Consider the following 14078-nt stretch of genomic DNA (forward strand, 5'->3'; position numbering starts at 1 on the left):
TCCACTCACCTCAGCCTCCCAAAGGCGCGGGATTACAAGCTGAGCCACTGAGCCCGGCTGAGAATATTTTCATATAGTACATGTACTACTTGAATAATTAAAACCAATTTAAAAGATTACAAGAAAAAGAAGACACAACAGTCAATAAGAGTCAGGATTCCAAAACTCAAAGAGCTGCTCAGTCCTCAGCAGGACTGAGCTTCCATATGCGAAGAGATAAAGACCTTTTCCTTTCTCCAAACTCGGTGGATCAGAAGCTACATGGCTGCGGGATGGAGTGTGTGTGTGGGGGGGGTGGTCAGAGCCCAGCCCAGGAGGAAGTGGCCTGCATTCCAGCCCCAAAAGACTGGCAGAAGATTCAAGAGCCTTTGTTTTTGTTGTTCAAAGGGAAGCCCAGTGCCCTGAGGAGAGACTCTTAAGTTCAGATGATGTTGCTCCCCAGCCAGAATCATTCATCAGTATCAGAATAGACAGATGATCAGGACAGTAACAGAGCAGATATCACCCGCTCTAGAAATGACAGGGGCATGATCCTCTACAAGAACAGGATTCTGTGTGAGCACATGCAAAAGTTGACTCTACCCAGTAGTTGTGTGCCCCAACTAGAAAAGCCCAGGGGACGGGCTCTGCTGACTAGTTCTGCTTTCTGACTTGCCTTGAACATTTTTTTTTGACCTGGAATTCGTCTTCTCTGATTTCAGGTACTAACATATCTCATAGGGTTGTTGTAAACAAAGGAGTTGCTATAAAAGCTCTACTAAAGGACAATGCAAATAGCCCTGCCTGAAAGGATGATGTGAGAAGCAGGGTAAACAAGCATTTATAGACGATTATGAGGGTGCAGTTTCTGGGCATCTCCATCTGGGTTACAAGAAGCAATATTACAATGAGACCCACAGTGTTCACATAAGCCAAGTTATTACCGCACCAACCAGAACTCCAAAACGTGATACAATTTTGGTATCAACTCATTTCTACTCTCCAGCCCAAGGGTGCTGTAAAGAGTCAGACAGCAAATACTTGAGGCTTTGCAGTTCATATGGCCTTTTTAGCAACAACTCAACTCTGCCTTTGTAGCACAAAATCAGCCATAGCTGTGGACAATATGTAAATGAACGAGTGTGGCCACATCATCCAATGGCCATTTATCCAGTAAGACCTTACTGACAAAATCAGGTTGGATTTGACCTGCAGGCTACAGCTTGCCAAACTCTTGCTACAGCAAAACAAGTCAGATGTATAGAAACTCATTGTGAAAGTTCAGAGACATATGATAAAAAGGAAAAGGCAGTCAATTACAGACCTGTTTTATATAGATTGAACCTAATGTAAGACCGCATCCCAAGTGGCTAACCTGTGGACTTCTACACAAGCTCCAGTGCATTGATACGCTTTCCCCCCTAAATTGCAAGTCTGCAATAATTAGCAGAGCCCAGGTCGAGCACCTACTGTCATTCTTCAAGCCTCACTCGTGCCTAGTACGAAGTGGATGCCTGGAAAATATTTGTGGAGTTCCCAGTGGCAGTATGTTAAGCCAATCTTCATTGTTGGTGCTGAGCACTAGAATTAAAAGCTCTAAAGCACTTTGCAGACCTACTGTTCTACTGAGAGTGTCAGGTATAAGAGCTGCTGACAGCTTTCTGACACGGGGCCGTGGCTGCACCCAGATCCAGCTGCCCCAGCAGATAATGGGAAGCTTGAGTTGCACAACGATCAAAGCTCACTTCAAGGTCAGATTCCTGCTGCAGGGGCAGCTGAGCAATGGAGGAAATGCATCTGCCCCCTCAGCTGTATTCTTAGCCCAGGGCCTACAGCCCAGTGAGTTAAGAGCTCAGAAAGGATGAAGCACGTTTAAATGGAACAGTTCATTTTCCTCTTTCATGACCAGCATGGAGAAACCCAGTCCCTCTCTGCTCCTGTCCCACTTTCAGTCCCACTCTGAGTAATTCATAAAAGCCTTCTGACTCAAAAGAATAGGATTTGGCTGGGCTCGGTGGCTCAGCCTGTAATCCCAGCATTTTGGGAGGCTGAGGCGAGTGGATAGTTTGTCTGTGGGTTCGAGACCCGTCCGGGCAACTTGGTGAGACCTCGTCTCTACAATAAATCAAAAATTAGCTGGGCGTGGTAGTGCACCCCTGTAGTTCTGGCTACTTAGAAGGCTGAGGCGGAAGGATCAGCCAGCAGGGCGAGGCTGCAGTGGCCGGGAGTGTGCCACTGCACTTCAGTCTGGGTGACAGAGTGAGACTCCAACTCAAAAAAAAAAAACAAAAAAGAACAGGATTTGTGGAAAGTGAAAGTGTGGCAGGATGCGGCAAATGCTCAAATATATTTCTTGTATGATTGAGTGAATAAACACAGAAACACATGTAGCTGATTCAGAATCAGCAGTTGGCCTCACCTGGGTTGACTGAATATCTCCTCCCACTAACCCAGTGGCAGGAAAGGGAGTTGATAGCAGTTAAAGGTATTTTCTTTTGAAAGGCAAGTTGCAACTTTAAAGACCTGCCAGGCTCTGGGCAGGTTTTGTTTAAGAAAGGCCAAATGGCCCTGAGACTGATCATTTCATGGAAATGGAAAAGAGTCTTATCTAAAATCCCCCTTTTGAAGTTGAAGGTTTACAAGCCTGAATTTTTTGGAAACCATTTGTTCTTTGAAAAATCTGATTTTGCTAAGTACAACCTTGTAAGAGTCCAAAGGAAATATGTAATCACTCAACACGACCCCCTCCCTTACCTAAACAAGGGTATAAGACCCCACTTCTCCTGTTCTGGGGCGCTCAATTTGGACGCATTAGATTCTTGGGCCCGCTGGGATGGCCAGCGTAATAAAGTGCCACTTCCTATAATAGTCTCAGTGTCACGATCTCTCTATTTTTCCTGCTACAAAAGGAAAGACAGTTGCAAGAGAGTCAGAAGCTACACTGGGTCGGCCAAAAGAGAAAGAGCCACAAGGCCATTAGAAGGGGTGAATGACAAAGACAAGACTTAATACTTCCCAGTTGCATAGTGCTAGGCTGTTTTCAAAACACGTGACCCCCACGCCTAAACCTCCCAACCCACTACCAAGGCACATTTTCCTTATTTCTCCGTATGAATGTCATTCCAGAAATGACTGAGTTTCCAAGAGGCCCCCTTCCTAAACAATGTGGCCTTTGCCCTTATACTTCGCCCACCAGTGCGAGTATGCCCAGAGCCCCGCGTGGGTCCTGCCCCAGAGCTTCAACTGCTTTCCCATCCACTCCAGCTGGTAGCTTTGAAATAGGGCTCAGGGGTCCAGCTAACTTTGCCTGAGACCCATGCAGAAATCAAGTCAGATGCAGAAAGCTGCCTGCTGGCCTGGAGCTTGCAAAGACCATGAAGGCCACCTGGAAGGGTCTTTCTACAGGAAATCCCGGAAGGGCCATTTGGACTATGGCTGGCAACTAGTGAGCACAAACTACTTAGTAGATGGAAAAAGCCTTTATGCCAAGGTATTCCAGCTAAACTTGGTACAGTCATTCAATTAATTGCACTCCTAATTGAGAGGCTTTGTGGCAAGCACAGGAACTAGTTTTTCAGAGTCTAGTTTTGTGGTTTGACATCCATATTCTTGTTTTGTTAACTAGTTCTCTGACTCTTCAAGGAAATATCATGCAGTCACTGAGGTATCTGAGGTTACCTGAAAATAGTAAGTTGTTTGAGGCTTCTTTTATATCCCTTTTGGAAAACTCTAGAGACAGGAGGATCAGGGTAGGCTGTGTTTCTCAAAGAATTGTTCTTGGAAGATGTGCTTCACCAGTGATATGAAAGAAACAAAAAGGGGTGTGGGATGCATGATTCAGGGAGGATATTAACCTCCCTCCTTGGACACTCAGAAGGTACAATGCATTATCAGAATTTGCTTAATTTTTAAAACTTAATGTTTTTGAAGGAGATTTATCATAAAAACCTTTATTTATTTTTAATTTTTATTTCTTTTTTAAGAACAGCCCCTTGAAAACACTGATTTTGGCCATAGAAAATGACTGGAAAGCTGGGCTCGGTGGCTCAGCCTGTAATCTCGCACTTTGGGAGGCCAAGGTGAGTGGATTGCCTGAAACCTGCCTGGGCAACTTGGCGAGACCTCATCTCTACAATAAATCAAAAAATTAGGTGGGCGTGGTAGCACACGCCTGTAGTTCCAGCTACTCGGAAGGCTGAGCGGAAGGATCGCCAGAGCCCAGCAGGTCGAGGCTGCGGTGGCCGGGAGCGTGCCACTGCACTCCAGTCTGGACAACAGAGTGAGACTTCAACTCAAAAAAAGAAAAAGAAAAAGAAAATGACTGGAAAGAAGAAAGGCAGTTTCAATTGTCCAATCATGAGTGTACCTATACAGAATGGATAGGGAGTAATTGGGTAACCTTCAAAATCTTGGGGTTTAGAAGAAATTCTCCATTTAGGAATAATCAGAGTCCCTTTCTTTTTTCCTCCCAAAGTATGCAAAAAAGACCAAGCATCATGATAATGAAGAACTAGAAATAGCACAGCTGTCACCCCCACCAGTCACAGTAAACTACCTGTCCTTCCCGAAGCATAAAGTCCTTCTCTGCTTCCCATGTCTGCTGAAATTCTACCCAATCACCAAGGCCCAGCTCAAAGGTCGTCTCCTTTTAGGGCCTTCCTATGCCACAATTACATCCTGAACGAGAAGAGAAGGCTAGGACCCATGAGATGTTTGGGCACCAACTTCAGGTCCTACCTCCATGCCCACTCTGCTATTAGGAAACCAGGGTAGCTCCCCCTAGGTTACGCAGTTTGGTAGAGGCAGACCCAATGCAGGAAAACAAGGACTCCTGAAGCCCAGTCCACTGGTTTTTCTACTACAACACATTGAAGGTGCTGAGAAGGTCCATAACATATTTGAAATCTAATGAATTAAATGATCCTACCATCATTCTTTCAGATTTAGAACCCACAAAAGCAAGAGAGGGAGGAGGGAGAATGATGTGGCAAAGGGAGAGAGGTTCCCTTATTCTCATTCAACAACCTGCTAAGCCAAACTATTGGCCCAAACAACTTCAGAGGGGCAAGAAGAGGTCCATGCTTGCTATCTACAAGACATACTTTATGCAGCTGGGCTCCAGCAGAATCTCGCCAGCACCAGAGAAGCCACCAGAGGAAAGAAGGAGTCACCACCAGAGAAAAGGAGAGAAGAGAGAGGAGGAGAGAGGAGAGGAGGAGGAGAGGAGAGGAGAGGAGAGGAGAGGAGAGAAAACTGTGGTCACTGAATATGTGAAGAGTCATCATGTGGAAGGAGAGACTGTGGTCTCCCTGCACTGGTCCAGGAGGCACTACAGAGATTTGAATTCCTTGAGGATGAACCGTGCGACTTGATCAAACCCAAGTCCAGCACATCAGGCATGAATGAAGGCAACCAGAAATGACTGGAAAAAAGAAGGGGCAGTCTTGGTTTTAACGAAGCAATTTCTTTCTTTTTTTTTTTTTGAGTTGGAGTCTCACTCTGTCACCCAGACTGGAGTGCAGTGGCCGCTGCCAGCCACTGTAGCCTTGACCTGCTGGGGCTCCAGCGATCCTTCCACCTCAGCCTTCCAAGTAGCTGGAATTACAGGTGCACACTACCATGCCCGGCTCATTTTTTTTTTTTTTTTTAATTGTAGACATGAGGTCTCACCAAGTTGCCCAGGTGGGTCTCGAACTGGCGGGCTCAGGCAATCCACTCACCTCAGCCTCCCAAGGAGCAGAATTATAGGCTGAGCCACCGAGCCCGGCTACAAAGCAATTTCTTAAGTGACTACATCTCCTGGCATTCCCCCGCATCACTGGCTGCTCCTCCCCAACTTCCTCTTCCTCCTCTTCTTCCCATATCCCCATTAGCCCCTGGCTGTCCAAAATCTACCTCTGGATCCTGTTCCTTTCTTTCTACTCTCTCTTCTCAATTGCCCCCAAATAACTTTATTTAGCACCAGGATATTGAATATCTTTCCATATAGGTGAATGACTCTTGAAATTGAATTTCTAGCCCCGACCTCTCCCCTGAGCTATATACTTCTAAATCCAAGTGCTTTGCTGAAATCTCTGATGGACATAACATAAAGCCTTCCTCCCAAATACTCTGTTCCTCTCCAGTCTTCCATAGTTCAGTTCAAGACCTCATCACACACTCAGTTGATCAAGCCCCAAACCTAGAGGTCATCTCAAGTTCCCTAACTCCCTGTATCTAACCCATCAGCAAGTCCTGTCATCAGTCCTGTTTTCTTCTTCACTACTTCTGCCTAGCCAGGCCACCACCCACCTCCCACAGTTGTTGTAAGGATTAAATGCACTGCTTTGCAAAAAATGCCTGGCACCTATGTGAGCTGTTTGTATTCTTGTCATTGTCATCATCATCATCACCAACATCTCATTATCATGTCCAGTCTGGACTATGACCACTGCTTCCTCACTGGTCCCCAGTGTCTCCTCTTGTCTCTCCCCAAAATTTATTCTCAACCTAACAGCCAGAATGGGCTTAAAACATAAATCAAATCATACCAATCTTCTGCTAAAACTTTTCAATGGTATCCCAACTGTCCTTCTCAGTACCACAGTCTGCAAGGCCAAAGCAATCCAGCTCCCATTCCCTTCTCCTTCCTTCCATCACCCGCTTCCTTCAGTTAATTCTTTCCTGTCTCGGGTCCTTAGTTCTTCCATTTAGCTCCTATAATTTTCTTCCTGTGGTTCTTCACATGGCTGGCCCCTCCATATCATTCTTTCCCTTTCCTTTCTCTCCTCCTCTTTCTCCTCCTCCTCCTCCTTCTTCTTTTTAAGAGACAGGACTTCATTCTGTCATTTAGGCTAGAGTACAGTGGTGCAATCATAGCTAATTGTAGCCTTGAGCTCCTGGCCTCAAGCAATCCTCCTGCCTTAGCTTCCCAAAGTGCTGGGATTACAGGTGTAAACTACCACACCAGGCCTCCTCCCTGTGTTTTCAATCTCAATCCACATCACTATGGAAGGAAGAGGCCTTTTCCAATCAGCTTCTTCTTCCCCAGTGATGACTTTCTATTTCATCAACTCTATTTGATTCCTGCAGAGCATTCTCCACTATTATGATGTCATCAATTGTGTATTGCCTGTTTCCCCAACTAATTATGAGCTCCACAGGGCAGGAACCTGGCCTTTCTTGCCCATCTCTGGGTGCCCAGTTTCTGCAACAATGTTCAGTACATAGGATGAGTTTGACAGATTTGAAGAATATTTGAGTGGATCTCATTGTTATCTCTTCAAAAATGAAAGGGACTCTCTTGAAAGATCGTGAGTTCCCCATCACTAGTAGGATGAATATAGGGTGGGTGTATCGCAGAGGGATCGGCAGTTAGATAGGGTAGGAAGAGGAATGGACTAGATGAGTCCAGGTCCCTGCCAACCTTGGGGGCCTACTTGGATGACTGTGCATTCACAAGGCTTCATCCCAGACATCCTTCTCTCAGGTTACAAAAATCAACATCCACAACCTCAGGGCACACCATGGCCAATCCCTGCCCCTGAAATATAAGGAATGTTTTATTGGCACTGGTGAAATCCTGAAGATGCAATTAAAGTGTTTTTTAAAAAGCAAAGACAATGAGCAAGGGTCATATGGTTCAGACACAGGCTCAAACAAGCATTCCACATTGACTCCTGGATACTGGCATCTGATGAGAAACTTTAAGGCTTGAAATAGCAATATGACGACTGCACATCCCATCCCTGTGCTTCCCTCGCCCCACCAGGGCCTCGGCATACCATAAGAGCCTGGAAAATCAGGAACTGTAACTAGGGTAGAGATTGCAGGTTGGCCCAAGAAGCCACAAAGATTTCAAATTGCAAAACATGAACCCATAAATGCAGAGGGCCTCCTGTGTTTTCTAAAATGTGACCAAAAGCTGAGCCACAGACGAGGAAATGGTCTGGTGTCCTTGCCAAAATGACAATGCCACCAGATGGATAAACAAGTTTGGAATCGTTTTGAAGACAGAGACAACAGGAGACCACCAAGGGCTCATGTTGTGGGCTGATGAGTCTGGCAAGGTTTATTTTTTTCTAATTTTCAATCCAAAGCATTGATCTAATGTTCTGCTACCCACAACCTATTGATCGTCATGAATGTGTTGCTGCTGCTTCTGTTCAAAATAAAAGAAAAAGGCAGTCAGGGGTCATCGTCTCAGCTTCTGGTTCCTGTCCAGCCCATACCCTGAGGCAGAGTAGACCCACCTGTCATCACTGGGAAATGAGGGACTGTGGGGATTGCCCTCGAACACTGGAGGTGACCAGTGATGCCTTGGAAGAGAGGAAGGCCAATGATTCCCTTCATGCGTTGGTGTTGGGCATGGACCTCCTTTTGAAAAATTAAAACGATTCAATAATGGGCACGTTTTATTTGCCCAACACCTCTGCATCAAATAGTTTATCAACCCCCCTTTTCTTCTGAGACAAGAGAGGACTTTGTAAGCAGGGGTGGAGAATAGGAAACAGGTTTTACTGAAGACAGACTCTGCCGGGGCCCTGCCTCAGTTTGATTCTCTGAAGCTGCTGAAGGGCAAGCCAGGGGGCAGAGCAAGGCCAGCTCCTGGACGTGTTCTTCCAGCTCCTGGGTCCCCAAGTAGCTTGGAGTCTGATTCCTGTCATCTGACCCACTGGGCTACACACCAGGTCCACACAGATAAAACAGGGAGTATGGGAATGCTTATGAATACTTGAACTTGACATTTGGATCATTTTGGAGAATTCAGAACCAAAAACATTCGTTCACTCAATAGTGAGGCAAATGTTTTGCTTGAACCTTCTGGGACTGCAGATTTTAAACTTGACCATAGGGACTTGGGGAGGAGTCTTGGCACAGCCCCACCTGAACTTCCCTGATCTTATCAGTTTAAAAACTAAGGCTCCAGGACCTTTCATCTCTGCACCAGATCTGCCTGTGTGGAAACTACCCAACGGATCCTGTCTGCCATGCCCTGGACTCTACTTTCTTCATAAAAGCAGAGACAATCTATCTGTTACTCAATACTAATTTTCTAACGTAACATCATGTTCATAGCTATTTTTTTATTGTGAGACTAAAAGATCCCAACGAGGAAAACAGGGATGACACCAAAGGAAAAGAAAACAACAAAAGTCGTGAGAATCTCATCACCTAGGATAATCACTGAAAATATGTTGCTGCATTTCTACTTAGTAGCATTTCTGATATATTGTGCCTTATGGATGCTTCTGGACTGTCACTGCAACTTGGAATCAAACCACTGAGAAACACATGTAATAAAGAGCAGGTCTAAATGAAATCATAAAAATTAGAAATGCATCCATATGCACCCAACTTCTGTCTAGGAAGAAGCTTTGGGATAGCTTGCTGTTCTACCTACCCCTCACTCTCCCTGTTCCCACTGCTCTGTCCTGCCCTCTGTCCCTCAACTAAGACATGCTCCTTCCCTCCCCACAATCTTGCACTTGACAGTCCTTCTGTGTGAAACTTCCCCCAGATGTTAAGGTCATCCTCAGGGGTTGTTCCTCAAAGGGCCCTCCCTTTCCACTTCAACCCCTCATTATCAAGTTACCCTATCTTATTCTCTTCAGTGCTCTTACCACTGCTCCCAAATTATCCATGCTTACTGACGGTAAAATGTAAGCTCTTGTCCACACTTGTATCCTCAGTGCCTATAATAGTATCTGATACACGGCAGTCATTTAATGAATAGTTTCACATAGAAGAAGGGAAAGGAGGAAGAGAGAATCCTAAAGTGGGAAGTTCACATTTAAGAAAGTAAGAGAATGCTCAAATTCCAAGATGAAAGGGAAAGAAAGATGGGAGGTGAGATTTAACAGAAGCAGCAGCTCATTCAGGTAGATTCCTATGAGTCTTGTTACAGATTTTCATCTGAAGATTAAGACCAATGAGTGGCCACTGAAAGGCTTCAGAATGAGGAATGATATGATCGGGTTCTGATGATATGATTTTTTAAAAATATCAACCTGGATTCCATATGAAAAATGAGTCACAAGGGAGCAAGAAAGGGCGCAGAACAACCGGTTAGGACGCTGTTCGGTGGCTCTGACAAACAAGGAGGAGACAGCATGCCTACAGGTCAGAAAAGAGACATGGGAACGGTGGGATGGTCTGTGGGACCCATGATGATTCTGAGAAGGGAGAAAAGAAAACACACCAAGCTGGACTCCAGAGTTCGGCTCACTGGCTGGTGAAGCAGCATTCACTAAAATATTAGAAAGTGGCAAAAGGGTGGATCTGGTAGAGGAAGACAAAGATTGACTTCAGACATGTTGGCTCAGGATTCGCTCTTAGACACCCCAGTGGAACTGGCCAGTAGGCAGCTGGACATACAGGTCCAGGGTTCAGAAGAGAGGTTTGGACTGGAGGAAAGCAAAATTTCAAGAGACATCATTAAACAATTACAAGACTTCATTAATAACTGGAGAGGTGGGAGCCTAGAGAAAGAGGATTCTACAGTTTCTGAAAGGTCAGCATGAGAAGGGTGGCGCTCCTGACAGAACCCAGGATACAGTAGAAATGGAATATCTGAGGAATGTGAAAATACTTGGACCATGTTCTGAAACCACTTAGGACCCAGTTGAGCTATTGTAAGAGTATAGTTGGCTATGGGAGCGGGGGGGAGGTGAAGCATGGTCAAAGCCTCAGAGAAAAGCACTTCAAGTCAGGCTTACAGAGAGGTACTCACTATCAAAGTTCTATGAATTGAGAGGTCAAATGACTGTATATCTCAGCCTCCCTGTAAAAAGGTATAAGCGTAGCCATGAGACATTTTATTAAAAGGGAAAGTGATACATTCTTCCCCTCCTCCTTTCTCTACTGCTTGAAGCATAGACAAGATGGCTGGAGCTCTAGCAGTCCTTTGGTCTCTGAGGATGAGAACCAAACCCAAGAGATGGCAGAGAAATGAGACAGAAAGTGTCTGAATCTCTGACTGCTTCATGAAACTTCCATACCTCTCTCAGGCGGCCTACTTCCAGACTTCTTTTGAGAGAGGAAGAAATAAACTATCTTATTTAATCCATGTTATTTGCACGGAGATGCTCTATTTTATGCAGTCAATCCTAATCCAGCCAACTGGTCTACCACGTCCCATGCATTGTTTTCCCCTTGCTGTAGGTCACATCACTACCCTGAGAGGGAATGTCCTCCCCCTTGCCTGTATTACTTAAATCCTACCCATCCTTCGGAGGATGGATCAAATTCTACCTCCCACCGGAGCTCTCCCTTCCACTTCCTCCCCTAAACTCTTGTGCTGTCTGCCTGCCCCCATTCCTTGGGCATCTGGCCTACACTGCCTTCACAGTGAATGATTCACACTTCCATACTTATCTTTGACTCCTCAGTGAGGTTCAAGATCATCAGGGGCAAGACCTATGCTTTTCAGGTCTTTGTATTCCCTGGGCCAGAGAGGCATTCCATACAAGGTCATAATGAATATGCCCCCACTGAGCCTCTCTTGCCTCTGCCAAGATTGGTAGGGGGCCAGAAAGTATGTGAATATACTTAGAAAAATAAGAAGGCAGGCAGAGTTGATGGCAGTCAGCAAGAAACCTAAAACTACTTTCAATATTAAGGTGTGGCTCGGGGTGGGGGAATGTGATATGTCTCCTTCAAACTATGTAACCCAGATGTTAGACTGCTTGAAGCATGATCCCAGGAGGCACTATTCATATAGAAAACAACATAAATAGCAATCCTTGAGAGGTGCAGTGCCATGGTCTTGCACACACAAAAAACCAGTCCCTTCAGGAAAAAAAGAAACAAGTCTTGTAAACTAACATAATTTCACGTAACTCACCTGTAACAGAGTCTTCACAAACTGATTATCAGTAATAAATTACTTTTGATTACTTAAGTATTTTTCAAACATTCTAAGAGCAAATACTGAAAGGTAGGTGGTTTGCAACTAGTATAGTTCATCAGTAAAGGTAATCTAATATTTTTTAAAATATGTATTTTTTCAGCTTATTATTTGCCGTAGCAATTGTTAAACTCCACCAAAAAGGCAAAGGAGGCCCCCATGATTCACTTCAGAGCTGAAGCTGTAACACATGTTAACACATCAGGAAGATGACGACAGAGATAACTACTATGGGGAAGTATAAATGGAAACTTCTAATTTAGAGTAAGCCCGAGTGGAAACAAACCCATCTTGTTTAGGAGGGTGTCCAGATTTCCTCAAAATGCCCTTATTGTGAGAGCTGAAAAGACAGATGTGGAGGAGAACGGACACTCTGGGGACCCTACAGAAAGCAACCAGGCAGACTTGAAACCCAACTGAAGATCCCAAAGGCATTGGAAATGAACCCAAAAAGATGAGCTTGGCTCACAAAGAACAAGTTGAGAGGTAAGAAGTCTCCTGATTAAAATAACACTCATGCCTCTTTGAGATCTGCTTCAGCACCAAATGACAGCTATTCACAACCACAAAAGATGCAGAATGCAGGTCAGTTACAGGCTACGAGGCAATATCACTTTCCTTCCTGCAGAGGGTTTGAGCACAATTTAGCAGTTCTGCTGCTGCCTCATTTCTGTTGAAACTCAGCCTGGCTTTAACACGCCTGCCAAAACTACCCTCTTCCGGGCCTTTGAGTCCAGGATTCCGTGCAATCCTCGTGGCCAGATGCCACTTGGGGATGGCGCTTGTGGATACCAAAAGCCTGCCCTTTACAGGCTGAGCTGCCGCTGTGCCTGACCACCAGGTGTCAGTAGTGAGAAGGGAGACTCCCATCCTGAGTCTTCAGGGAATTCCAGCCAGACCCTGAAGCCCAAGAAATCAGATGCTGTGGATTTTTGCTGGGGCAGTGCTATGGTCACATTCTCAAGCATTCATGAGTATTTCATTTATTTGCTTGCCAACTCAACATGCAAATTCACCATGTAACCTCTAGGATGGCTTTGATTCAATGTCTTTCCCATACTCAGAGAAAAGATTAAGCACTGCTATATTGGTGGAATTGAGGTCTTTTCCCCCACGATCCCCCAAGGAAGGTGAAGACACAAACGAGGGTTTTTTACTCCTTGTCTATCCTCCCCATATAGATTACCAGATGAGTATTTTAGCAGTATCTATTTATAGTGTGGTTCAGGGACACGCATGGGTACTGCAGGGTGCAGAGCCCCATAGGAGGGAAAGTTCAGCAAAGAAATTGGATTGTACAAAACCTCAACCAAGGGCCACTTCACTATCTGCTTTTTTTTTAAAGCAGGATTTACTGAGAGGACAGAAAAGCTCCCACAGTGGAAGAGGACCTGAAGGGGTTGCCCCACTATTTGTTTAATGAGGTAGATCTAAACTGGCTTCTCTCATCGGACGTAACGTCTTGAACATAAATATTTGATCTAAGAGTAGCTTAGATTTAAAATAGCAACATTTAAAGCTGCACTTTATTGGCCTTTTAAACCCAGGATGTCGGGGAAGTTCTGTCATGTCTATAGCTATCCAGGCTGAGGACATATCCTTCAGACCACAAGACCATGGAGACCCAGGCCCATGGGGTCTCCACACCAATCCCTGTGGCCTACCCAGCCACCAAAATAGCACATCCTGTTTACCTCTGCCTATCCATATCTAAATATGCAAGGCCCCCTGTGAGGTACTCCTTCCCCTCTGGGTACTTGGGGCATCTAGTGGGTGCTTCTGCCAACTATCCCTTAACTTGACTCTCTTGAAGCTCGGTTTCCATATTTCACAAGAAAAGATGCTGAGGACAGAGGAGAAACACAATCTTCTGAATGAAGAACCCCCCAGGTCAACTTAGAGTTTTGCTAATAGCTTCAAGTCCTGATCTTGCAACTAGGAAATACTCAAAGATTTTGATGCTAACTGGTACCACTGAGGCCCCAGAGCTGGAAAGACAGTCTGTGGGACCCAAAACTGGCCCAGCCATCTTTGAGACAGCCCCACCATCACTGTAGCAGAAAGAGGCAGTATATATCTGAATAAGACAGCCACCAAAGAAAAGATGCCCATTCAGTCAAATGTCACAGCAGGGTTTGCCTAAGGCTTAGCTATCCCACCATCTTTTTTTTTTTGAGTCAGAGTTTCACTCTGTCGCCCAGACTGGAGTGCA

The 14078-nt window shown here is 45.2% G+C and overlaps 1 protein-coding gene across 4 annotated transcripts in view; it reads right to left on the reverse strand.

Moving 5' to 3' along the window:
• PMP22 (peripheral myelin protein 22) overlaps window positions 1–14078 on the reverse strand; it is a 36352-nt gene that overhangs the window by 15666 nt on the left and 6608 nt on the right. The gene's annotated exons all lie outside the window — the stretch shown is intronic.

Source organism: Carlito syrichta, unplaced genomic scaffold (assembly GCF_000164805.1).
Source record: "Carlito syrichta isolate Samal-C Ts95f unplaced genomic scaffold, Tarsius_syrichta-2.0.1 Scaffold300018, whole genome shotgun sequence".
NCBI lineage: Eukaryota > Metazoa > Chordata > Mammalia > Primates > Tarsiidae > Carlito > Carlito syrichta.